Source organism: Crocodylus siamensis, chromosome 1 (genome assembly GCF_052110815.1).
Source record: "Crocodylus siamensis isolate JL-2025a chromosome 1, ASM5211081v1, whole genome shotgun sequence".
NCBI classification, from domain to species: Eukaryota; Metazoa; Chordata; order Crocodylia; family Crocodylidae; genus Crocodylus; species Crocodylus siamensis.
The window spans coordinates 276,354,709-276,381,140 of record NC_143395.1 but is presented as its reverse complement, the minus strand read 5'-3'; the positions used below and the strand labels follow the sequence as shown (position 1 = coordinate 276,381,140).

Here is a 26,432-nt window from a genome sequence, read left to right as displayed (position 1 = left end):
AATGAGCATGGGGTGAGATACAGTGTCAAAGGCCTTCCTAAAGTCCAGAAAGACTATGTCCACTGCAACACCTGTGTCTAAGGATTTTGTGACCTGGTCATAGAAGGTCACCAGGTTGGTCTGACAGGATCTGCCTCTAATGACGTGTTGGTTGCCCCTAAGCATAATCTCCCCTGCTGGCCCTTCACAGACATGTGCCAGGATAACTGTCTCAAAAAGCTTACCTAGGACAGAGGTAAGATTGACTGGCCTATAGTTTCCTGGGTCCTCCTTCCTCCCTTTTTTGAAAACGGGAACCACATTGGCCCTTTTCCAGTCCTCTGGCACCTGGCCAGAGCACCATGAGTGCTCGTAAAGCCGTGCCAGGGGTCCTGCAATGACCTCAGCTAATTCCCTCAGCACCCTGGGGTGGAGATCGTCAGGACCTGCTGATTTAAATAAATCCAGTCCCTCCAGAAGTTCCCTGACATAGGTCCTCACTGACCCTAGGCCTGGGTGCGCCTCCCCTGGGAATTACGGGGGTCCCAGTAGGGGGTAGGGGTAACCCGCTCCCTGCTAAAAAAAATGGAGGCAAAGAAATTGTTAAATAGGTTGGCTTTGTCATCTGGTGTGATGACCAGATTTCCTAGCGTGTCCTGCAGAGGCCCCACATTACCTGGTACCTTCTTTTTACCCCCTATGTATTTAAAAAATGACTTTTTGTTGTCCTTGATCTGGCGATATCCCACAGGTGAACTAAGTTCAGCTCTTACATCATTCTCATTACGTGCAACAAGATTCTGTATGAAACTGGATGAACAGGTACTACTGTATGATGAACAGGTACTACTCTGTTGGGGCCTGATTCCCTGTTGTCCTATTGCTAGTTTGCACCAGTTTGAAGCAGAATGGCTCCTATGTTCTCTTTACAGCATCACACTTCCATTCCGCTTTACCCTGGGTCCTGTCTAAATAGAAAAAAACTGAGCTCTTTATTAGCTGGTGACCCCAACCATAATCAAGGTATCATTTGATTAACTCTTGAGTTTCTGATAAACATTGTTTTGTAATAGTCTTGCCATTTTGTACACAGGAGATAGAGAAAAGAAGCTTTTGAACTATATTGAGAAACAGGACAGGGACCAAAGGGTACCAGAGATAAAGCAAGTGGACACAGTCATGGGCCAGAAGGGGGGATAGGTCTATATTGTGTTGTCAAAGTGCTGGCTCTGGTCTGTAATGAGGTTAGAGAAATTATGTTAAGTATTATCACGAGATCAACGGGGTGTGCAATTGGACTATGTGGTTCTCAACATTCAGAAAGGAATACTAACTAGTGTTCTGTATCCTAGTAGTGTATCTAAAGACTATGGTGCTTGGATTCTGCTCAGGACTGGGGATGTTCTTTTACAAGCGGATTGGGCCAGTGGATTACTATTCATGAATGATGCGTGGCCCCGGTGGCTGGGGGGGGCACGGCGATGGCGGGAGTGTGGCAGCAGTGAGCGGGGAGCTCCCGCAGATGTCGCCGGAGCTGTTGGCCACAGGAAGGTGGGAGTGGCGAGCACCAACCAAGGGTCAGTGACCACCTGCAGCCACCACCGGCAGCATCGGCAGCAGCCCGCAGAAATTGCAGACCACCCACAGATGCCTCCGGCAGTATCGGCAGCAGGGTGTGAGCAGCAACTGACCGCAGGTGCCACCGACAGTGTCAGTGGTGCCTTTTTGTAGGGCTGCACCACCATGCTCATGGGGTGCACATGAACCCGTGTGCATCTACTATACACCACCCCTGTTGGTACCCAACATTAGAGACTGCAATGGAGCACTCTACCAGCACAATGACACTTCCAGTGCAGAATTTCCCTCAGCATCTTAGATAAATTGAGTGCTTTTGAACTTAACTGTAGGGCAAGATGGAGCAAGAGTTCTAATATTAAAGTAAAAATATACACTTTAAAACACCAACTATATAGGACCCATGTTGAAATTGCAACAATATAATAAGCCAAATATAAATAATTCTGAACACAGTTTTTATGGCTTAGTTCAATCAGAAAGATCACGATTTATTTTTGTAAATCACGGACATTCACAAGATTCTTTCAACTGTGAAATGTGTCCTAAGTGTATTCTTCGTAGTTATTCAGAAGACAGCAAATGACAGTAATGTCACATTAGGTGGATGCTGATATATAATGGCATACTGGAGGTTTTGTGATAACAATAGCATTAGTGAAGTTCTCTGACTACAATAGGTCTCAAGCAGGTAATTGTGCTGATTAAATTGCAAATGCCATTGCTTTCCTGTGGCAAACAGAGCCCTTTTTTTAACATAATGGATAAAAATGAACAGATTTTACGGTGTAAAAGGAAAGGGCTGTTTCAATTATTTTTTCTAGAACCTTTCTGAATATACTTCTCATATATTACTTTTATTGCATAATTATTTAGCACAAAAACAGATATATATTTTATGAAAATATTCCCTACCTTTCATTAATCATCACAGAAGTTGCACACAATCATTCACTGTGTGTTTTGGAACAAGCAGTCCTTTATGCAGTTACAAAAGGACCATTGCTAAAGAAAACTATGATATGGCATCTCTCCAAGCTGCAACTGAAATAGGCTGTGCTTTTGTCTCTTAGATTTCAAATGCTAACAGCATGAAACTTCCTTGCAAGACTTCAACAAAACAAAAATGGTACAGGAATCAGTCTTGAAGTTTTTGAAGATAGACCAATACCTTGGTATTTTACTAGGGATAAATTGCTGATTTTCTAATTACTTTTTAAATAGTGTTCCTCTGACAATTATTAAAGATGAAAGATTCCATGTCACTTTTTGTACAAGTACAGCTACTAATCTTGTTTTATTTTTAATTTGGGTAATTATAACCTGTCTTCTGAAATTTTCCTTTCAGTTTCAATCAGGTGCTTCACTATAATATAATAGGTACAGCATGCTATAAGAAAGGAATATTTCCCTTCAGAAAGAGAGACATTCTCCCTGTAACTTTCAGGTTATGTGGTATAGACAAGTCCTACCTAGCAGACAGTCCTCTCATGCTGTACAAAGTCATTATATGGCATCTTTCATTTGTGCCCCAAATTCAGCAATTATGGATATCAAGTCCTGATTATACCAGCACAGGTAGAAGGTTGACACCTTGGACTCATCTCCTTCTCTTCTGTTTACTGCATGAAACAAGCTTGGTATTGCTTGAAACAGCAGGTAAAAGTCTACACTAAGTCAGTTGGACTAGTTCTAATAATTTCAGTGAGCAGGACTCTACCTGGAAATATGAACTGTTCAAGGTGGGGATGGAAGATTCTTTGACACCCTCTTAGTACTTAGTTAATAAGGTGCTTTGGGGTCCTCGAGGTATTGTGCAACTCTGATAGGAATACATGGACTAGAATAAAGGAAAAGAGGTACCACCTATTATGAACAGTAGTCAGTTTAAAGGATATCTACATGGCAGACCATAATATACGTGTGTTAGCACAAGTGGTAAATATGACTATACTGCTTCTAATACCTGACTTAGCTTGGGCAGGGCTGCCAAACTTCTGAGTGGCTGGGCGCCACAGGATCCCTGCCTACACACCACGTGCACCACATCCTGCTCATGGCTACACCATCCCAGTGCCTCCATGCCCTGCACACTGTTCCACATGGGTTCCTCCTGCTATGCTGCACAGTGGGTTGCATGACATGGGGTCCCTAGGTCCCCCTGCACCACCCAGCCACAGACTCTCTCAGTCCCACCCCCAGGGATAGGGTTAGGCAACAAGCTGGGAAAGGGTGGGAAGAGTGGAGATTGCAACTGCTGAAGTGGTGCAGGGAGCAGTGCTCATATCAGGAGCCATGGGGCTGCATGTTAACCCCTCGGGCCACTTACAGTCCAAGATCCTGCAGCTAGACTGCCTTGAGCTTAGGTATCTCCACATAGCACTATATAGGCTCGAGTCCAAACAGTTGTCCGTAATTGTCTTTAGTAACTATTGTACCAATTGAAAAGTCAGAACCTGGGATCAGAGCAATATTCCTAAAAATATCCCAGATTGAAATTTAATCCCATTTTACATGTTATTGCAATTTGATCATTGGAAATAAAGCATATACATAGGATGGCTGTATGTCCTGGTTTGGTGTCCTGAATTTCATAGGTCATCCTGACATCCCAGCTGACTGGTGAAAATTGAAACAAAAGTCCCGGAATTGGCCACCTAACATGATCACTGCTTTTTTAATTGACTGTACTGTGCACGAGTGTGTGGCGGCAGAGCCGGCCTTAGGAAAAATAGGACGCTGGGTGAACTTGTATTTTGGTGCTGCTCCCCCCTCCCCGCAAGTCAGCAGTGCTGCTGCAGGCAGAGGCAAAGACAGGTAAACAGGAGCACAGGACGTAGTCTGGTGGGGAGTTGGAGTGGTATGGTGTGCCAGGCAGTTAGGTGGGCAGTCACTGCTGCTGCTGTGTAGGACCAAGGCAGGCGGACTGGAGCAGATGCCACCCCATCCACACGTGACCAGCCTGGCTCCTGAGCAGCAGCTGGAAGCAGGGGGTGGGCTAGACTGGGCACCTCTCCAATATGCCTGCATTGCTTCTGCACAGCAGCAGCAGTGCCTGCCTGTCTGGCACATCATGCCACTCCACCTTCACTTGAGCCGCAGCATCCCTGATTTCCTTAAAAATAATGTGGTCACCATACATATACATCTTGATATTTACTATTTAATGGGTTTGAAGAACTGAATAATGTATCTTATCTTTGAGAATTATACAGAACTTTGCTATTAGGAAATCAACGTCAGCTTTCTACTGTACAGAAATATACTACCAAAAATGTAGCAAAATCATTTCTAATGCTCAAAAGCCATGAAAATCCTAGAGGTACTCAGTTTGAAAGCATGACAATTTTGAAGATACTCACATTTTATTAAAGATGAATTCAGCCTGGATTTTTTTTTTTTAAAGAGAGGCAATTAGGGACATTAGGACACCATTTCCATGAAAACAATCTCAGATGGCTATTTTTTACTGAAAAAAACATTTATCTCATTACAAAATGTTCCTGTGAGAGTAAGATGCCATCTTGTGGCCAGGTGATCCTGATTTTTCTGTGAGCATGTGTTTGAGAATATAATCTTTCTGTTCTTTCAGTCTTAGACTATAAAGGGTGTTTTGATCACAAATACCTACTTGATAATAGTTGAGCAGACAAAGGACAAGTACTTGCTAAAAGGTAAAGTGAGGCAAACTGAGGCTAGAAATAAGGTGCATGTTTCTAACTGGGTAGGTAACTAACTAACCATTGGAAGAGTTGGCAGTGGCAGCAACCCCTCAACTTAAGGATGAACTCTACCATGGCTCATTGATGAGTCTTGAGGTGACTTTGTGGCTCAAGGATTGAACTCTAGACCACACTTGAAAGTTACAGTTCTTTCCATAGGGGAGAGTAGGTTGCAGGCTGGGATTCCTCTCCTTTTCCTCCCTCCACTGTCTCTTCTCTGCTTTGAGGGCAAGATACTTCTCCTTGAAATGGGACAGCTGCTTAGTTGATGTTGCAGCAGCCAGCTCCTCCCATCTCTTGATGTCGGCATCTGTATTCATGAGATATGCCTTCGATGTATCTCCTTACAGCCTTTCCTCTGGCCACTGAGAGATATCAGACCTTTACTAAGCTAGGAATAGAGCACTTGTTTTGGGAGTCAAGAATCAGGCATCTGTACACAATGTTGAGTCCAGCGAGGTTGGTGCTTCAGAATCACTGACTCAATACTGGTAACATTAGTTTCAGCAAGAATGCTGGCATTTGTACAGTGATCTCCACAATTAACGTGAAGGATGTTCCGAAGGCATCACTGATGGTATCTCTCCAGACTCTTGCAATGATGATGGTAAGTCATCCACATCTTGCATCCATACAGGAGGGTAGGGATGATATAGACCTGGGTCTTGATGTCTTTCCAGAGATCACAATGAATAAAGACACACCAAAGAAATTTTCCCAAAAGAGGCACTTGTACATCAGATCCTATGCTGGATCTCCTCATCAGTGTTCACTGTAGCTTTTCCCTTGATCCTACTTTGGGGAGGGGGGAGGAGTTTACATTCCTTAATAAGAAGCAGGATTGTCTGCCAAAAAAAAAATGGAAAATACAGTTGGGGTGATGACACATCTTTGCTTGACCTAGTTTGGATAATACACGGATCTGTCTCCAATCCACTACAAAGAATGGTTGCACTCATCTGATCATGGGGAAGCCTCCATACCTTGATGTACTTTTCAGGACATCCAAATCTGGTCAGTACTTTCCACAAGGGTTCACAACTGATGGAATCAAAGAACTTGGTGAGGTCACTGAAGGCCATATACAGGTCCTAATGTTGTTCCTGATACTCTTCTTGAACCTGGAGGGCAACAAAGATCATGTCAGTTACCCCAAGGGGTGGTCTGAAACCACACTGAGATTCTGGGAGGTTTTCCTCAGCAGGAGGTAGAAGATGGTTCAGGAGGATGTGCATAAGGATGTTCCTGCTGTGGAAAGGAGGGCAATACTTTCATCATTCACACATGCAGATTTACCTCCTTTCTTGAAGGTAGTCATGATGTTGGTATTCTTCAGGTCCCCAGGGATCTCTTCATTGTTTCAGATTCAAAGAATAAATTCAAGGAGTCTCAGTACCAATTTCTTGCCACCGGTCTTGTAGATTACAGCATGCATGTCATCCAGTTCAGTAGCCATATTGTTCTTGGTTACCTTGATGGTACACCAGACTTCTTCTAGGATAGGAGGGTTGGTGTGGGATCTCCATTCATGGTGTTGGGGGATAAACTCAATGGTGATATCTGCCACAGTTGTCTCATAGTTCAGAAGTACCTCAAAATGTTCTTTCCATCTAGCATGGGTAGATTCATTGTCTTTGAGGAGCATTGAGCCATCCTGCAATCTCATGAAAATAGGACAATGGGAAGTTGGGCTGTAGATGGCTTTCATTGCCTAGAAAAAGCTATGCTTGTCATGTTTGTCAGCATAGAGCTGTATGTCCTTGGCTTTATCTTGTCACCACTGGTTTTTTATTTCCTGGATTCTCCTTTGATCCTCAGCTTTGAGGAGCTGATACTTCTTCTTCTGCTGCTGAGATGAGATGTCATTTTGCAAAGCAGAATGAGCCCTTCTCTTCTTAATCAAGGAGGACTCAGATCTCATCCAACCTGTCATTGTCATTGAGTCAGTCTTGGTGTCAATGGGCAGTATAGCCAATGGATTCAGCAAAGACTATAGGGATGGTGGATTTAAACCCCTTCCAGGGTTTCTCAGTGCGGTCTTCATGTGTGGACAGGGTGGAGAGCATTCCATGGAGAGACTGTTGGAAATCCTTACAGACCGTTGGGTCTTGAAGAAACTTAGTGTTGAGAGTCCTTCACAGTGTTTGGCTGTTTTCAGTTTATCAGAACAAGATGGATGTTCATAAAGGATCTGACAAGATGGTGATCTGTCTAGCAGTCACTGGCTCCTCTATGGACATTCATTCAATCATGGGCTCTAACAGTAACATAGCTGAGGAGTTGTCAATGCTTACAGTGAGGGTGTCTTGTATTTGTCATTCTTTCTAAAGATGGTTTTTGTGATGACAAGACTGTGCTCTGCATATTTGCTTAGGAGAAGGATGCCATGGGAGTTGGCTTTCCCTACTCCTTCCTTCCCAATAGTGCCACTCCAGGGTTTCTCAGTGCTGCAGTGCCAGTTTTGTATTTCCACCTCACCATTAACATTCTCAGAAATGGCTGGACCATTTTGGCTAAAATTTTTGAGTAAAAAAATAAAAGATCCTAAGGCATACATTGACTGTGGGAAAAGCTCGGCTTCAACAGGTCAAGTTTGGCAAAGTTATATGCAACTGAAAACAGTATTATAATGGAAAATGTTGAACATCTTTAACTATAGATAGAGCTACCATACTGTAAAGTGTGGAAAAGAAGCACTACATTGTGAAATCCTGGCTCAGCTAAAGCCAACAGCAAAACTTCCACTGAATTCAGCGGGGTCAGAATCTCATCCTTTAAATCTGCTAATATTAGAATTTTATATCTAGGAATGCTCTTGATATTAGATATGTATTTAGTTCCTATTCTCAAAATATTTGAGTACCTCACTACTAGTCAGTGGAACTGTATATTCCCTGTTGATACTTGGAGCTCAGTTAAGAGTGAGCTCTCCTTAAACCCAAAGACAAATGTTTTTGAATACCTGGATATTTGTATACCGAAGTTTATACAGTCTAGTTTGAATGAGCTTTGTACTATACAGGCTGATGTGCAGGATTCTGTGCAACTCAATTCTATGTTATTTTTATGTATGTTTTATGTATGCAATGTAACCCTTTTTACTAATTTTGATAACTTTTTAACTATGCAAACAATGACCAGTCAAAAATAAAATGTATAATACTTTTATAGAATATTGACATGTATTTGATACATCTAAAGGAATGTGGTCATACATTTAAAACTGAAAAGTGTGAAATAATGTTTAAAGCCTCTATCCATAAATGTCTGGTATCATTCATTTTTCAAAATATTGAGCCATATTCAAAGTAGCCAGCATATACTGGCACTCTAACTCAGCGATCCTCAAAATGTTTAGATGCAAAAGTACCCCTTGGAAAATGCAGTTCTCAACCTTCACTCTTCTGTGACTATGGAAAAATAACATAATAGTAAACTCTTCTTTAATTGTAAAGAACTCAAAAAAATCACAACAGGTCAGAATGAAATCTTTGGTTGCCTATACACAATGCCTTAGAATGTTTTGGAACAGACTCGATTAACTAAGTCTACTCCATGTTCTAATTAGAATGCTCCAGCATTGCCACAGCATCACGTGTATAAGCTCCTGCAGATTTAAAGATGGGCACTAGAGCACTTTAGCTAAAGCTTGATGAATGAGCTTTAGTTAAAGCATCCCATGGCCTTTTTTAAATGTTTGGGGGCTTAATACATGTGACGCTCAGGTGTTTTAATTAGAGTGGCTCTCCAGCAACTGCTCTAATTAACCCCTACCTTTCTCCCCTGAGCACATGTATAGGCAGCCTCTGGGTTTGTCTTGTGAATTATATAGTTTTTTGCACAGGGCTAATGTTGTGCAGCACCCTATACCACTCTTAAAAGGATCTCACAGTACTCTAGGGTGTTATTGTACCTGGTTGAGAATCACTGTTCTAACCAAATATGTGAATGGTTGATACCTCAATATCTTATTCAACTTACCTAGCTCAGAATAAATGGGAAATTATTTTGAACTGTGGAAATTGCATATATTTTTCCTGTTATTTTAGAGTTTCTATTCTGATTTTCATTAATTTGCTTGTGAAAAGGTAAATAGTGATGTCACCAGGAACTGGTATACTTCACAGATAATCATACTGGTCTTGTCTAGTAAAGTAAAAGTTATATTGTATAGCATGAGCAAGACTATCTGTGTAATGCTATGTTAAATTAATGGATTAAGGTTTTGTAAGTGTCAGTATGCAGACAATACTCCAGTAATTTTATAAGTTGCCTAAAGAAAAATTCCTTAGCAGGTTTTTTCATTCAGGGCAATGTGAATTCCTGTCTTTCCTGAAGAAGCAGTTTTCCAGGATTCTTCTAGGTTGCACATTTTTCCATCACTGCATTGATCTCTGCTCTGTGAGGGTGAATTGCTATTCTATAGACATAAGGTTGCTCAGTATCACTGGACAAGGTATCTTAACAACCATGAGGGTGACTGATTTTTCACATTCTTTCCTCCTGGCTGATGTAGATTTACCATGAGAGACTGGGGATTTGCACAGTTTGAGTCAGCTTTTTCTAGGTTACTGTCAGACACAGTATATTGTCTACTTACTGTTATTGTGCCCTGAACAAATTCAGAATAGAAGCATATGCCAAGCTCTGGCAGACAGATCAATTCACATTAAAAACAAAAGTCAGTTCACAGACTGAGCAGAGCAGGCACGGAAAGTCAGTATTAGGCTTTCAGATACTCATTCATTTTTCAAAACATTGAGTCAGGCTCAAAAACAGCCAATATATACTTTTGAACTTGGCCCATTATCTGAATGGCTAATATATGAATATTTTAGTCAGTTGTCATCATCACCATAACAGAAAACCAACCTGAAACACATGGATAAACCCAAAATCAAAGAACTGGATGTGGAGAAAACAAGAACTTGATCTTAGCCAAAAATAAGGCCAAGAAGCAAATATTTGTCCCTGAACCAACTTCTACAGTTCAGACATAGTGGGCATGTCTACATGGGACACCAACTGAGCAGTAACTTAATACTACTGTGCAGTAGCGTCACATGGCAAAAACTGTGGCAAGATGCTACTGTGCAATAATATTAGGCTGCTGTGTAGTAATGTCACTTAAAAGGCATTCTCCAGTGCTAATGTACCTCCAGTTACTGTGTATTTATTTAGTACTCACTTATACAAGTACTACATAAATGTGCAGTAACCACCACGCAGTAGTGTCTCATGTAGATACACCCACTGCAGTGTAGCAAGTCCTGAAGACTGAAATGAGTTCCAGGAACATTATTGCAGGTATACAAAGCTGGCTTATACCCATGCTGTCTTAACTTTGGAGTACTCAAGTGGTACAATGTAAGTATGGAATTCCTGGACAAGAAGGTGAGGAAGGTTTTTACAATTTACCACATAGACCCATGCAAACAGCTCTATTAAGAGCTGTATAAAGTTGTTTTGATGGACCATAGAGGTGTGTTGAGCAGATTTCTAAAGGTCAAATGGAAGTTTGAAAAAAGACTTGCTATTGCACCAGACAGTTAGGGTTGATCAGGATTTCATGCCTCTAACAGGGAAGAAAGGTACTAGAAGCAGAACAGAAGAGGTCAGCTCTGAAATGCATGGAGGCATGGCAGCAGAAAAAGGCTGTCATTCCTATGCTTTGCAGGGTTTTTATTGGGGGCTGTGTCCCAGTTGCTCCCCATTTGTTATGTTACTGGTCACAGAAGTGAAGGCAATCTGATGCTTCAGGACGGTGTGTCCTGTTCATGATAGGGGTTATAGCAAAGTCAACTGTAAAGGCCAGTAAAAGGTTTCAGAATGCAGGAAATGGAACAAGCTTTTGCCCTTATTTTAAAAAATGTGCTCTGAGGAACAGTGAAGATTACCTGAACGGTTCCCTCTCTGTGAGCAAGCAGAGACAGCTTGGACATTGAAAGCCTGCCATGTTCTGTACACACACACCAGGGCATATTTCAGATCTGGGGCATCATCATCATCATAATAATAACAGTAATGTTTTGAGAGCAGTTGGACATCAGATTTCATGATTTTCTCATTTATAGGCTTAACACATGTGTATTGGTGCGGCATATCTGCATCTTAGGAAGGCAGACCTAAACCCAGTTTTTAGTGCAGATTATTGCTGCACCCAGAGGCAAAACACCCACCAAGGCTGCTTCTAGATGAGCATGGCTGTACAGTATATGGAGCTGCAGACCCATCTGTGGCACCACACATTCAGGCATTTCCTTGCAGCGCAGCAGGGTTTTTTGAGATCCCAGGGTCAACAAATCCTGTGCAGGAAAAAAGCAGGGCGGTGCACATGGAGGCACTGTGCACCACTAAAACTGCAGCCTGGCAGGCTGGAGCCATGCTTTGATTGCTGGCCAGGCTCCAAGCTGCAGGAGTGAGGTAGCCACAGCTTCCCCGGCCCCCAGAACCCCAGGGAAGGCTGCCAGAGCCAACACAGTTGCTGGCTGCAGCCTCACCTACTGCCCCAGAGGTAACCTGCTGTGTACCAGAGGGCACATGACATGCTGCTAGTTGTCCCTGGGGAACCAAACATCCATGCTCATCTGGATACAGCCCAGTGGGTCAGACTATGATTGTTAGACATCCTTTCTCCAGGTATATCGCTAGAGGTAGCTTAATACCATGAACAAAAACATCAGTTTTTCAAGAGATGTACTGCAAAGTATCTGCCCCAGGAACTCTTTTCTGCCTATACTTTTGCAGCTCTGCTGACCATTTGGAGAAACTGTTGTATAGTAAAAACTAGAGGATTTCAGTATGGTTAGCTTGGATTTGAGTTTGTTCTTAAAATTGCACTGATCGCTGTTTCCTGGAGCCCCTGGTTCTGAAAAGGACTTGCCTGGGGAAGGGATGCTCACTCCTGCTATGAGCTGCTGCTGCCGCCATTTCTGGGTATAAGAGAGAGAGACTGATTCTCTGGGAGTGCTACCAGTTAGTGAGAAGCCCTTTATTTCTGTCGTACCTTACCTTACCTCATGTGTGGCTGTTTCACCCATGACAATGCATTGTGATTGTGTTGGTGACACATGATATATTTGGTTGGGGTTTTTTTAATGTTATGGAGGATCCCCTCCTGCCCAGTAATTTCCATTGTATAGATTTCATAATCAGGACAGAATAACATAACAGCTTAATCAATTAAGCCATGATATTTTAATTGATCTGTTTATATTTTTGTTGCATGAATTTTTCTACCAAGAAAGATTTTAATCAATTTCAATGTATGTTTTTAATGAAATTCATGAATAAAAGAGCACAGGAAAGTCAGTTGGATGGCATGCAGGACTTCTCTTCTATCCATTGATACAGAGCAAGCTATTTCTTGAAGTAAAACTCTCAGGACACATCCATAGGATTAAAAAAGTTTGGAGAAATCCTGAGCAAAACTCAGATTTGGCAATATCTCTTCAGCAACTGCTTTTTAGTGAAAAAATAAGAGAATTTAATAATGATCGCTAAGCCTTTGTTGGTCAGAAACTACCATAATTTCTTATATACGACACACAACTTTTTCTAACAATCAGCTGCTAGAAATTGGGGGGCACATTTTAAGTGAGGCTTGTGCAGCAGAAGAAGCCTCCACTGGGAAAAAAGAGAAAGTACCGTATTTTTCGGACCATAAGACGCACCTGACCATAAGACGCACCCAGTTTTTAGAGCAGGAAAACCGTTAGAGAAATGGTGTTTTTCTGAGGAAAATAGAGTAGTGAAAGAACTTTCAGTTGTTATGAGAGACATTACCACACACATCAGTACTGTAATTTGACTCATACCGCTTGGTATTACTATTAAAGGGCACCAACCAACCTGACAGGCAAGGCTTTGCATGGCAGGAGAGACTATGTGTGTCTCTCCTGCCATGACGGGCTCCTTGCCTGCCTGTCAGGGCACTGTGCTGCATCACATAGTCCCGGCCGGGACGTTACCTGGTACCGTACCTAGCTGCCTCCTGTCTCAACGTTCTAATCCTGTCAGTCTGTCAGTGTCACACACACACACACGCAGGGGAGGCGTGCGCTGTGCCAATCATGTGACCTGACTGACTGACTGACATTGAGACTCCAGGAGGCGGGACTTCCCCCACACACACAGCAATCCACAGCATGGGAACGGCAGCGGACAGTAAGCAGGCGCATGGGACCGCAAACAAATGTTCTGGGGTACCACACCTTCGGACCATAAGACGCACCCTCGTTTTCCCCCCACTTTTGGGGGGAAAAAAGTGCATCTTATGGTCCGAAAAATATGGTAACATTGCATTTAGTGTATAGAAGGCAGCACAGCAAGCAAACACATGTAGCTCCATGGCAGTTTGCTGTGAACCATAAGAGCCTTTTTTCCCTGGCAGGGGCTTGAGCTGCAGAAGGTGCTACTGGCTTGGTTCTGCTATATCTAAAGCAGAATCAAGCCCTGGGCTATGACTGCGCCCTAAGCTGACTTAGCGGGTATTGCTGACTCCTGACCCAGCTCAGCTAGAGAAGAGTAGAAAGGCTGAGAGGTTTGACAGTTTGGCTCAGCCAATAGCAGCTGGGGTGTCCTGTGAGTAAGGGGTTAAGAGAGCAGCCACAGTGTTTTGCTTCTTCCTTGCTGCAGCTGTCTTTGTTTTCCCTCGCAAATACCATACCTATGAATATTTTTTAAAAAAGATATTTTCTTCTTCATATCTTCTTCTGCCTTTCAAAAACAAGATGAATATCTTATTTGGGGGAATGTTTTGTGCAAGAAGATATGTTATTTCATTTTGAGAGAGGATTCTAATGAATAAATTATGTCATTTCTGCCATTACGCAAGATTTTCAGGATCATCGCATTTAAGAATAATGAGCTATGTAATGTCTCTTCTGATTGAGCTACTTGTGTATAACTAATGAGTCTAAAGTATAAGTAATGAATTAATGATAGTTGTGTATTTCCTATATTAGTGGACTTAAACTGGAAAATTGCTTTTGATTAGGATGTCCCCAACGGGCCTTCATAGATCCCTCCTAGTAATCTGGCATCCTGTTTTGGTGACCACCCTCTTCACCGAGCACTGGTGTTACTAGGTTTTGTTGTATATCTGCTTCGCCAACCCCGCTTCTCGCCTGCATGACTTTGCTGTTATCCCAGTGGGGCAGGGCTAGCTCAGAGGTCCCTCGGTGTCCCGGGTTGGCCTCTTCGGTTACATACGGGGCTCCTGCCACCCCTACACCCTGGCCTCACACCACCTGTGGTCTCCCCCTGCTCCATGATGGTACGTCAGACTCCTTCCCTGCCAGTACAGATGTCCCAGCCCTATAACACTGTATAATTCCCACCACCAATCCATCACCCTACACCATCAGCAGCGTACTTCTTCAAAGTGATCCTTCTATAAGGCCTACTTCCCTGACCTACCACCAGCGCCCCTATGGTCTGGCCCCAGGAGTAAACATCTCCTGGATGAATATATATATATATATATATATATATATATATATATATATATATATATATATAGCACTGTCCCCGTATCCTTCGATCGCTGCCTTCTATTCTAGGCGGTGATCCCGCCCCAATCTTTCTCTCCCGCTGGGAGAGACTTCAGCCTCACGCCCCTCTTCAGTGCTTCCCGCACCCACCGCCACGGCACTTACTTCATGCAGCTCAGGATCTTCCTGGGTGGTCTTGATCCCCCGCTGCTCGCCCGATCTGGCACTGCAGGCTTTCTCTGCCGGTGATCCCGCCGTTCCGCCTCTTCTCCTGGCTACCGAACTCTCCAGCACTTCAGCTTGGCAGCTCTTGTCCCGCTGGGCTGTCGTCAGGGACAACTTTACCAACCATTTGTTTCTGTCTCCATCCGCGCCCCCGCCGGGGGGGGCAGCCGCCATTTTTAAATCTCCCGGCCGGTGGCTGACGTCACTGTCAGCTGCCGGCCGCAGCTGTACATAGACGCGGCTAACGAGCCGCGCGGGCTCTCCCTCCACCGCGGCGTCCTGCTCTCCCAGTAAGTCTTCCCGGCCCCTTCGGGTCCCAGGACATAGGAAAAGCATGGAATTAAAGTAGATGGAGGAATGAAATTTAACAAAATTGGCCACAACATTCGAACTGAAAGGCTCTCCATCAAAGTAACAGGCATTAATTGGGTTAGGGAGGGTGGAGCAAACTGACCTTAAGCTGTACAGCTACAGGGAAAGTCACCCTCCTCTTCTCTTGGCTTATTTGTTTTAGCTAAAATCAGGATTAATTTCAGCTGCTGCCCTCAACAACTGTGGAGGAGAGTACAGATGAAAATCACCTGAGTCTCAACACATTTATCATTCCCCCCACCTTTCAGGCCATGGCAGCTGCCCCTTATGCTTGAGTTTATCCTCACAAGTAGTTTTTGGAGGCTTTTAATTGCACTGGCTGCAAAATATGACCAACATAGTTGCTCAACTTTTTTTCTGTTGTTTTGATCCTGTCATCCTACAAGACAACTTCCTGGCACTGTAAGAAAGGCAAGAGCCCCAGCTGGCAGCTTTCTGATACTCAGAGGTGACCAGGTTCTTACAGCAATAAAAGCATCTAGGCTCAGAGGGCAGGGTAGCTTCAGGACACCTAAGGTGATGGTCCAGGGTAGCCTTCCAAAACAAAGTGGGAGATGAACCTGCTTCCAGCAAAATGAAAAGCATGAAGGTATGCAGAACTGGATATATGCTTTCCAACAAGAGTCTCAAGAGGTAGCCACAATCAGAGGTGTAACTGAGACTTTTGGCACCCCAGGCAGCACAGGGGAAGTGGGGGTAGTGAGTACCTACCTCCTTGTGCAGAGGCTGCTGCGGTTGTGGCAGCAGCACAGCCTGCTGCTGCCTTAGTGCGACTCCCTGAATATGGGTTGCTGTGGTGGTGGCTTGGGCTCCCTAGGGGCTGCCTATTTGTCATGCCCTCTGAATTGGCATCTGGAGCTGTTGCTCCATTTGTGCCCTGCAATTTACACTACTGGCCACAACCCTGCTGAGGTGTGTGGGGGCCCAGTGGCCTCTGTGGCTATGGTATTCCCCAGGACCACCTGGGCTGGGTGCCTGGGTGCTGCCTGGGGGAGTACTGCCACTGCTGTGGAGGGAAGCACTGGCCCTCTCTGGAGCTCAGGAACTGCTCAGCCTTCTGGCAGCTCACTCTCACCCCCCCCCCACCCTGCTGCCAAACAATGCATACAGCAGGAGCTCTGGCAGAGACAGTTTGCATCCTATCCAGGGGGCACAAGGGGCCTGCAGTGCTCCAAGGTCCTGGTGTGTGCACCCCAGGACACAAAATGGCTGCAGGCTTTTATAGTCTGCAGGTAGGGGCTGCCACAGAGCAGCCCAGCCCTGTGGAGGAGAAGCAGCCAGCCAAGAGCCCTGGGGCTGGGCTCAGGATGGCACCCTAGTGGGTAGGCAGAACTGACACTAAAAACACCGGGTCATGTTTACACGTGTGTTACTGTGCTTCAACTAATCATGCACTTGCAGGTATCAAATTTAGTCATGCTTTGCCATTTTTACAGTGCAGTAAGGGTACACACGTGTAGATGCCTGCCGTTACTATGCAGTAAATTGAGCTAACACATTAATGCATGTTGTGTAGATGTGCCCCATGTGATGCATTGAGGCCAACACAGTTGGTCTGTAGGTGTGCTGGCTGTGGATACGTCCTCTTCCCCGCTGGTAGAGACTGTAGCTGCAGAAGCTGCTGCTCAGTTATTTACTGGAACTCACCATTGTTTTTTCCCCTTCATTCTGCCTTTCAAAAACAAAGTGTTTATCTTATTTGGGGGCATGTTGTATGCAAGGAAAATGATATTATGGTATGAAGTTATAATTGAAAAGACAGAATTTGTGGTTTGACCAGTGGAGGGCAATAAAGAGACATCTTCATATAAAAATTGTCTCTGAAGAACTGGAGTTTGAAGGGCAGGACTTTCAGATGTGTTCCATTTTTACAGATTTGGCTGGAATTTATCCAATAAATGACAGAAAACTTTAAAATGACAACAAGAATGGCTATTCTGTATAAATAGCTTGTAACTACACCACAGGATTGTGGTGTGGGCATCTTCTTGATACCTGTAATAACTAAAAGTAATTATTAATAGCTTATTGGGAATGAAGTAGGCAGCAAGCAGAACAAAGACTCACCTTATAGACTAACTTGCTCTGAGAGGTTACAGCTTACTTTATCAGAGGCTATGAATGGGCTTGCAGAGAGCAGGGGTACTAAATAGAAAGGAACAAGGTCATTTAAATACATAAAATGGGAAGCAAGAAGAAAGAAGGTGGTACTACTGAGAGAGATGAAGGTGAGTTGAAGAGATCAAAGAGGATAAACAAATCTATTAACTTGCAGAGGAACATAAAGGTTATAAAAGCTAGTTAGATCCTTTCCTTTTTCATGTCCTTGTGACAAGGTATTTAGCAGAATTTGCAGTTTGTGTTGGAATCTGAGGCGCCACAGTCAATCACTTCTGCTATGGCCTTGGATTTATAACCTTTGGACTGTCAACTATTCATATTAACACCCACAGTTCCCCAGTCCTCTGCCAGTCAGGTAACGGGATAAGAATTTAGAGACTCTTTTAAGACCATACTTTACACAATCCAGTCTGTGGATGTTTCCGTGTCTCTCAATTTCACACTCAAGTCTGCTTTTAAATTTATTTTGTTTTAAAACAACTTCTCTGAGGTCAGTAATGGACTGTCCAGGAAGGTTGAAGTGTGCCACCATAGACTTCTATGTATTCTTGGACTTCATGTCACATTGGATTCTATTCATTCTTTCATGCAAGGATTGCTCCAGTTGTCCCCTGTAGACAGCAGAGGACCACTGTAAGCAGGTGGTGGCATATGTAAGGTTGGCAGAAGAGCAGGTGAATGAACCCCAGATGTTACAATCCATGTTGTTTAGTCCAGTGATGATGTGGTCTGTAATGACAAGGGGGCACATCCAGCATCAGGTTCAGTTGCAAACCCTGATTTCTCAATGGGAGTGCAGTAGCCTGTTGCTGGAGGCTGCCTATAAGCCAAGACAGATTTGTTTTCCAAGGCTGCCTTGATGGTCATCATTTTCCAGGGGAGGTTGCAGATCAGCAAACTATACTGCTCTAGGAATGAAGGCCATAAATCATTAAGTAATACCGCTGAAGGCTTTATAGTCTGTTAAAAGAAAAAACTTTCCAAGATTTATCTCTTATCCAAGAAAATAAACTCATTACTCTGAAATCTTGTTCCTTCTCTTTCAGTATCAGGAAGCAAGATAGTAAGGAGTAGCAGTATAACTAATGTAACACCAGCTCCATGTATTGATTTAGAGTGGGTTGTCACAATGGTGGACCATGGGGAATCCATGCCATAAAGCCTGTCCCATAGCCACAGCCACAGAAGCAGCCAGAGAGCAGAGAGCCTGTACCATGGCAGGTAAAACTTTCCCTTCCCCCACCTTCTGCTAAGGATGTTGAAACAGCTAGCTACACCTCTGAGGGATGGTGCAAAGAATGAAAAATTTAGGCTGAATAAAGCTCTGTAATTTCCAACTGCTGACACAGGATTCTTAATGACCTTCATTATATTTTTGGCTCTAATATGCTAATATTACAGAAAAAATGGCAGGCATGTCTACATGGATATTTAGGGTTAACTTTCAGGGTCTCCCTTCTGTAGCCTAAGCTACATAAACTATTCTTGCATTTCAAAAACCCGTCCAGATGGAGGACAGAGGACCAAAAAGAAGGATGTGTTGAGGAAAACCAGGACGTAGGGTAACCCTACTTCATAAGAATGACAGTATCAAACTGGTCACAGGCCAGACAGTCTAGATTTGCCCCTAATGATGAGCCAAACTGGTTCAAAGAAAATGTGTGCAATTCCCGTGCAGGACTATGTAGAAGTCTGATGGCACATTGGAGACATTCTTGATCCTCATTGTTGCCTATTGCTATAGCACTTCACCTCATGAGCTTTGCCTTCTCTACAAGATTTTATTGTCTTAGAACACAAGTGTGAGGAGTAGTTGTTCAGATACAAACATGACTTCACAGTCTATTTCAGCAAGGAAAAATCAGTATTGGGTCAACTGGCTAAATTCAGATGGCAAGAATTTATTTATGCTTTTATCTTAACATTATTAGGTTTTTTGTTCTCTTATTCTGGTGTAAATATTTAACAATGTTAAATCCCAATAGTTAGATGTACAAAAAGCAATGTATGCTATAAAATGAGGGGATTTAATATGTGCTTTCTGGCAAGAACTTTTACTGTCTATAACATTCCTGTGAGTCTTCTGAGAACAATCATTTTCTGACAGCCTCCTTCACATTGCTTCATTTTTAACCATTCAGGTAACAGCAATCCTTGTGGCTTGAAGATTCTTTCCAGAAAGGTGTTTGTGCTGCTTACTTGTTGTACAGCAACCTATACAGCATCTCTGCTTTGGAAATATATGCAATTCAACAAATACCTAAGGTTCAACTCATCTAAAATGGTCTGGCATTCTACTACTGGGATAATGATACGCCCACAACTGTGATCCATAGATATGTCTGCAGCACCATGTACCACGCGTTCAGTTGTTCTCTGCACTGCAAGGGAGCAAGGCCAGCGGGGGAGTTTACCACTGTATGTCCAGGGGTCAAAAAACCTGCAGGAAAAAAAGGTGGAGCAGTGCATGTGGGGGCAGCCTGTGCTGCACAAACCTGGAGTTGGGCTGGATGAAGCCATGCTTCAGCTGCTGGCCAGGCTCCTCATGGCAGGATTGCTGTTGTTGCAGCCCTGGGAGGCCCCCAAGACCACAGTTAAGGTTGCTGGGACCAACTCAGTGCTGACCCCAACCTCCCCTACCCCACCCGGGGTAACTTGCTGCGCGCCGTAAAGTACTTGGTACAGGTGTTCCTTGGGGACAACTAGCAGTAGCACAAGGTGCACCGCTGCTAGTTGTCACTGGAGAACCAAATGTCCACGCACATCTGGATGTCGCCACACAGTTTAAAAGAGAAGTGAAGCACTCTGTCAAAGGTCTTCTCCTCTGGCACAAATTTTTCCCTTTATCTAAAATAGCCCAAGCCTGCTCAGGCAGGCAGGGTTCCAGGCACACATATTTGAGAAAAGGCTGCCTATGACAGTGAGGCTGGATGGCATTTGGACCTTCAGATATGATGAGCTGGGAAAAGCTGTGTAACCTGTAGAGGATTTTGACTTATTGGATGTAGGTGGCAAGATGTTGTTTAATTTTATTTATATTTTTGTATTGTGTGTCAGGGTGTCCAGGGCCTTGGTTATATGCCCTCTTTTAATATTGGAGAAATCAAAATAAAAAGTAATTTGATTAAAAACATTCCCAGAACAGATGCATGTCTTCAGATACAATAGCAAAGTCAGCCAAAGAGTAAATGTTGATAGAGAATGCAGATTTCCTTCATGCATAATGTTTTAAAGTAATTAAACTTGCAGCACTCCCAAGTGAAAGCCTAATAAAGCTGTTCAGACACATCTGCTGAAAAACTTTATTACAGTTCAAATATGGATCACTTGAGGAAAACAAATCCTAAACAACAGTGTATGGACTGCAATATTTTCAATGTCTTTTCACAAAAAATTTCTCTCTCATTAACAAGTACCCTAGGACATTGGTTTTCTATTTAGTATATGTTATCTGAGTCCGAGGTTTGAGGGCAAAAACAACTGTATTTTTTCTTGTGTGCTAGACTACCTAGATTAATGTGACTGCCTTAAACAGCCTTAACTAACACAAAGCTGAATTCTAATTGATGGTGAATGAGACACTCAGTCTTAACAATCTGTAAATAATTCAAGTGTTGAAAATATTGGTGATGCTGAGCAGGCCTTGGGCACTATTATCTAACAAGCTGCCTAGGGAATTTCAGCACAGTTTTTTCTAAGTTTGTTAAGACAGTCCAAGTTCTTTATTTCAGCAAATGGTTCTTAATAAATAAAGCCCTAGTACAATTTGCAGACTGGAAATTTTAGGCCCTTTGTACACGCCACAAAATTGGCCTTCAAAGCAGCTTAAATGCCTTTTTGTACCATTTTAATGGTGTGGCTGTTTACACTGTTGGTGGCGTAATGTGCTTTAGTGGTGCGGCTGTTTACACTGTTGGCAGCATATTGTGCATTAAATGATTTTGGGATGCAGCAAAATAAAACATGTCCAGGGTGTTTAGTTTGTTATCTTACAGCTGTGAAGGGAAACACCAGGCCCTGTGCTGCTCAGGGGCTGTGCAGGCAGCCCATGTAGGGAACCCAGCAGCAGCCCATGTAGGCAGGCTCCACTGAAGGGAAAAAAAAAAAAAGCGGCAAGCCTGATTTTTCTTTGTATGCATCTCCCCGGAGCCTGCCTGCCTGCCTACTGCCTGGGGGCCCGGTGCTTCCTCTGCGGCTGTGGTGCCCCCAGGACTGCCTGGGCTTGGGTGTCTGCGAGCAGGTGCCACCTGGGTGGCACCACTGCTGACGCAGAGGGAAGCACCCCCCCACACACACACAACTCGGACCATTCGGCCCACTGGCAGCTTGCCCTCTCCCTGCCTCCTTATCTGCTTCTCTGGCAGTGGGGATCGGGCCCAACCCTTGTGTAGATGCCACAGGGGTTTACTTTGCCCTAAATTGAAGCCGTGTTTTTAAAAACCTACCACTTCAATTTAGGGAGAATTAAACCGAAGTAAACCCATGTGGTGCGTACAAGCAGCTTAAAGGTTGACTGAGTGTCCCTTGGCATTGCCACACTTCAGTAAAAGAAGCTGAAGACAGGCTGAACTTGCATGTACTGCTGTATGTAGCTGACCTTCCCTTCCTTGAAGCTGATTCTTCCATTAATCTATTGTACGTTGAATGAGTGGACATGGAATGATTTTCATGGCTGAAGAAATGTAACATATTTGAAGCATTTTCACTTTTAATAAGTAATAAATCGTGGTAGCAATGATCTGAAATGTAGCCAGGCCAAAAGGGGGCCTGCGAATCATGAAATGTTTCCTGTTCATTTGTGAGCAACAGAGGATTTGAAATAAGCCTCTAATGGAGTCATGGGAAAGTCTCCCATTTATTTTCATTGCAGCCAGAGTTTTACCTTGAAGAAGAGGTAGGAATCTTGGCTCTCAGCAACACCAGTTTCTATATCAAAGCAATGTGATTTACTGACTTTGGTGGAACAATTCCTAAGCTTCACTGATGTAACTCAGACGAGGCCAGAAACACTGGTGATTTCAGTGGCTGGTACTCAATGTTTGAACTTCCATTGTGGTAGACAGATTACCAATTTATATCTAAATACTGGCTTACAATGAGAATCGGAATGACTGTGTGTGGGAAAGTGGTGCTTTTCTGTGTCGCACAGGCAACTGGTGGGAGGGGGGCACGTCCCCCAGCCCCCGAGATTGGCTCCTGAAAGTGGGGCAGCTTTTTTGCCACTCAGACTGGTGGTGTGTTGTGGCGGGGGGAGCACTAAGCTGTGGCACAGAAGTATAGGCGTTGATATGGGGGTTTTGGCCCACCCCAGGCCTGCCTGCAACTTGTGCCCCTCTGCACTCAGGAGGCACCAGTCACCCCAATGTGTCATCTTGCAAAATGACAATGTAGAAAACATGAAGGTGCCCTGTTTAAGCCAAATAAAAATGTTTGGAGGCCCTGGGCCCTTTTCTTTTTGTTCTTCAGATTGCTGGCAATTTAATGGTGCCATTATGAGAATGGAGAGAAGTTATTGCAGTCTGTCATAGCCTGCTGTCGTTTGTAGATTCTGCTCACATTTGAAGAAAATTACATAACTAAGACTGGCCAGAGGAGGGCTCCCAAACCCTGAACAACTGTCCTACATAGAAAACTGCCTTAAAAATCAAAAAGCATTTTGAAAAAGATTAATTGCTCAAAGAAATGTCAGTGTTTAAGTGCTGTTGTAGCTATGAAGACCCAGGAATTATGTGACAGGCACGGATTTTTTTGAAGGGTGATATCTTTTCTTGGACCAACTGCACGGTTGAGAGAAAGTTAAACAAGCTTTCATGTACAATGCATATTTCTCCTCAGACTTGAAAAAGAATGCGTTGCATTTGAAATAGGGTTGCCAACCCTCCCAAATTGGCCAAGAGTCTACCAGAATCAGCATCGATCTCCCAGTGACTATTGAAAGCAATCTGGAAGATTGATATTGTGAACGAGTTAAACAGTACAATTAAAAACATTACATCATGTTGGGAAAAACAATCTCCTGAAATAGTTTCAGTCAGAGTTGGCAACTCTAATTTGAAAGCTTGTCTAACTTTCATTAGAACAACTGCATGGTTGGGATAAAGATATCACCTCTCCCAAAAAAATCTTGCTCAATGAAAGGAACTTTTAGCATTCCCAAGTCTAAATTCACAGCTGATTCTGCCAACTTCCTTGTCTAAGATGTACACAAATGAGATCTAGCTTTTGCTATAGGGTTTTCTCAATAGAACTCCATTTCTGCAGGCAAAACTGGGAGCGTGTTCATGTTTAAAACTTTGCTCCTTTCTGCTGGCAGTGTTAATCCATCACTTTTGTGCAGAGTAAGACTTCTACCAACATCTGGCAGTTATCTGAAGGCCCGTATAGACAGTCCCCCATCTTCAGCCGTCTGTTGCAGTCCATTCAGCAGCTGGTGCCTTCCCAAAGCTGACTTTGCGCTTTGGCACTAGAGTTGCTGAGTATAGTTGAATGCAATTGTGAGAAGCATGTGGATGTGAAAGCTCTCTGGTGGTTGGGCAGTGGCAGCTCCATCTGATGCTGGAACTTCTGCCACAGCCTGAGATACTTCTTCAGTTTAGAGTCAAACGTTAATTTTAGGAGAAAGGAGATGAAAAATGACTCTTACTCAAACAATCTTTGTTAAATATGTGACAAGCCATGTGGCTGTTAGTCTTGCAAAATCCCAGTCTTGAAACTATCCCAGTGATCAAATAGAATTTTTGTTTAGGGTGCTAGAAATAGACCATGTTCTATTATTTTTTGACATTCTAAATATTGTTCACATCTAGTTTCCTTATCATCTCCCAGAAAGTCCCAGCACTTGAAACACTGAAGTCTGCTTGACATGACTGATAAGGAACTAGATCATAATGTCTGCCTATAGATGTGCTGGTTCGCGTTCTAATTAGAACGTGTTGGAGTCTGCTCATCAGAACACATCAGGTTAATCCAGTCTGCTCTGTGTTCTAATTAGAATGCTCCAGCAATGCCACCAGTGTATTAAGCCCCCCCCGTTTTAAAATGGTTGTAGGGGTGCTTTAACTAAAACTCATTGAATGAACTTTAGTTAAAGCACCCTCATAGCCTTTTTAAAATTTGGGCGGATGGAGGGGGCTTAATACATGTGACGGTGAACCATTTTAATTAAAGCGGGTGTCGTGGAACCGCTTCTATTAAAACAGCCTCTCCTTACCCCTGGGCAAGTGTACAGGCACCCAGTCTGTCTCAGAAAGGATTTATGTAGCTCCATGCTTTGCTCTACAGAGGGAATGAGCACCAAGCAATTTCTGTTTTTAGGACTCGTAGAGTTTTATGTATGTACTCAACCCAGCCTACAAGATGAAAACCTCAACCAGGGTAAAACATCAGTACAGAAACACCATGCAAATCCCTACAAAATACTTGTACCTCATTTGAGGGCTAATATGGATCCAGGGGAGTACAGCAGCAGAGTTGCTTCTTCCACCTAGCCAGCAGGGAACGTAAGTGGATGGGAGGGTCAGACATGAATGGCTCTGGGACTCCTTCCACCCCCTGGGTTGTCCAGGGAAAACAGCCCCAGTGATGGGTGGGTCCCCCTTCTTTCTGTGCCTGCTCCCTGCCTTGCTCCTGGGTCTCCTCCATTGGCCCAGCAGCTCCAGCCATGCCATATCCCCAACCCCTTATAGTTTAAGGCAGTGATTCTCAAAGGTTTTTTTCACAGACCACTTGACAATTGCTGAGGGTCTAAGCAGACAACTGAATAAACTTTGATTTGTAGAACAAAAAAAAGCATACAACTCATTTTAATATCAGTAGTCTTAACATACAAGTGCAGATATTCTCAACTGCTTCACAACCTTTCTGCAGACCACCTGAATGGAGCTCATGGGCCAGCAGTGGTCCACAGACCACAGTTTGAGAACCTCCGGTCTAAGGGATAGTGTACTGAACTCCCCCTTGAGAATATCCTAGATCTGTCCATGGTGGTGCCTATGGCTTTTCATATACCTACTGTACTGGTGTGAATTTCTAACTCCAATTATTTTTGCTGTACTTTAATGAAACTGATTTATCTTGATTCGCTTTTTGCACACATGAACATGAATAGCTCAATTCCTAAAAACTGATACAAATATAGTTTGTGAATTACTAGTATTACTCAACCTTAGATATTCAATCTATTTACACTGTTATAATATTAGGCCTCTTACGTTCCCTGCTGTGGAAATTATATAACACACAAAGAAAGTTTTAAAAGTTGGGTGAAGAGTGAATCTACAAAACTGTACCTTGCCCTGAACATATTTCATCCTTAAGGCTAGGTCCAGACAATCAAAAATCTAAAATGCAGAGATTAAATTGAAACAGAAGTGAGCAAACATTTACCTTTGATTCAGGAAATGCAGCCACATGCCTGCAGTGGTTCATGTTAGAAGCTGGTTGGGAGGGATGGAGGGGAAGAAAGGGGTGCTAGAGCACAGCTCTCTGGCTGTTTGTTTCCTCTTCCTGCTGCCCCCAAGATCCCTGGGGTTTGCAGTCATGAACTACATCAGCAGGACTCTGCTCATCACTTCTTCCTGCTTTCAGGTGCTTCTGGGACTTGTAGTCCATAACTGCAGCCAGCAGTATGTTTGAGCTGGGGAATGAGTGTTTAACCCCAGTCCCTGGCCCCAGATGGGGTTTGCCTGGGGGAGCCACCTCCACCACACAGACTGGGCTGCTCCAGCTCAGGAGCAGAAGGGCAGGGCCAGCCCTGCTCTCAGGAACAGACAGCACAGCCCAGCCCAAGGCTGGAAAGCATGCTGGGATGCTGGAGGACTCTGATTTAACTTGAACCAGGAAGGGGTCTGGGACAGAAGTTTCATAAACCAGTTTGACCCAAATCAGTTAAATCTGATACTACATTCAACCAGGTTTATCTTAAACCAGTTTCAGCCATTTT

At 43.6% G+C, this 26,432-nt stretch overlaps 1 protein-coding gene and 1 long non-coding RNA gene across 6 annotated transcripts in view; one reads left to right on the top strand and one right to left on the bottom strand.

The window, feature by feature from the left end:
• The window catches only part of AP1S2 (adaptor related protein complex 1 subunit sigma 2), a 91,288-nt gene extending 76,138 nt beyond the window's left edge, over window positions 1–15,150 (bottom strand). For 3 of the 5 annotated variants that reach the window (XR_016444254.1, XR_016444253.1, XM_090063191.1), the window contains exon 1: window positions 14,939–15,150. The gene's annotated coding sequence lies outside the window, so the exon portion shown is untranslated. The remainder of the gene's footprint in view (window positions 1–14,938) is intronic. The other 2 variants (XR_016444252.1, XM_090063177.1) reach the window with 2 other exon arrangements.
• A 53-nt stretch (window positions 15,151–15,203) lies between these two features.
• The window catches only part of LOC149874516 (uncharacterized), a 119,604-nt gene continuing 108,375 nt past the window's right edge, over window positions 15,204–26,432 (top strand). Inside the window, exon 1 of the long non-coding RNA XR_016444255.1 lies at window positions 15,204–15,288. This is a non-coding gene — a long non-coding RNA (uncharacterized LOC149874516). The remainder of the gene's footprint in view (window positions 15,289–26,432) is intronic.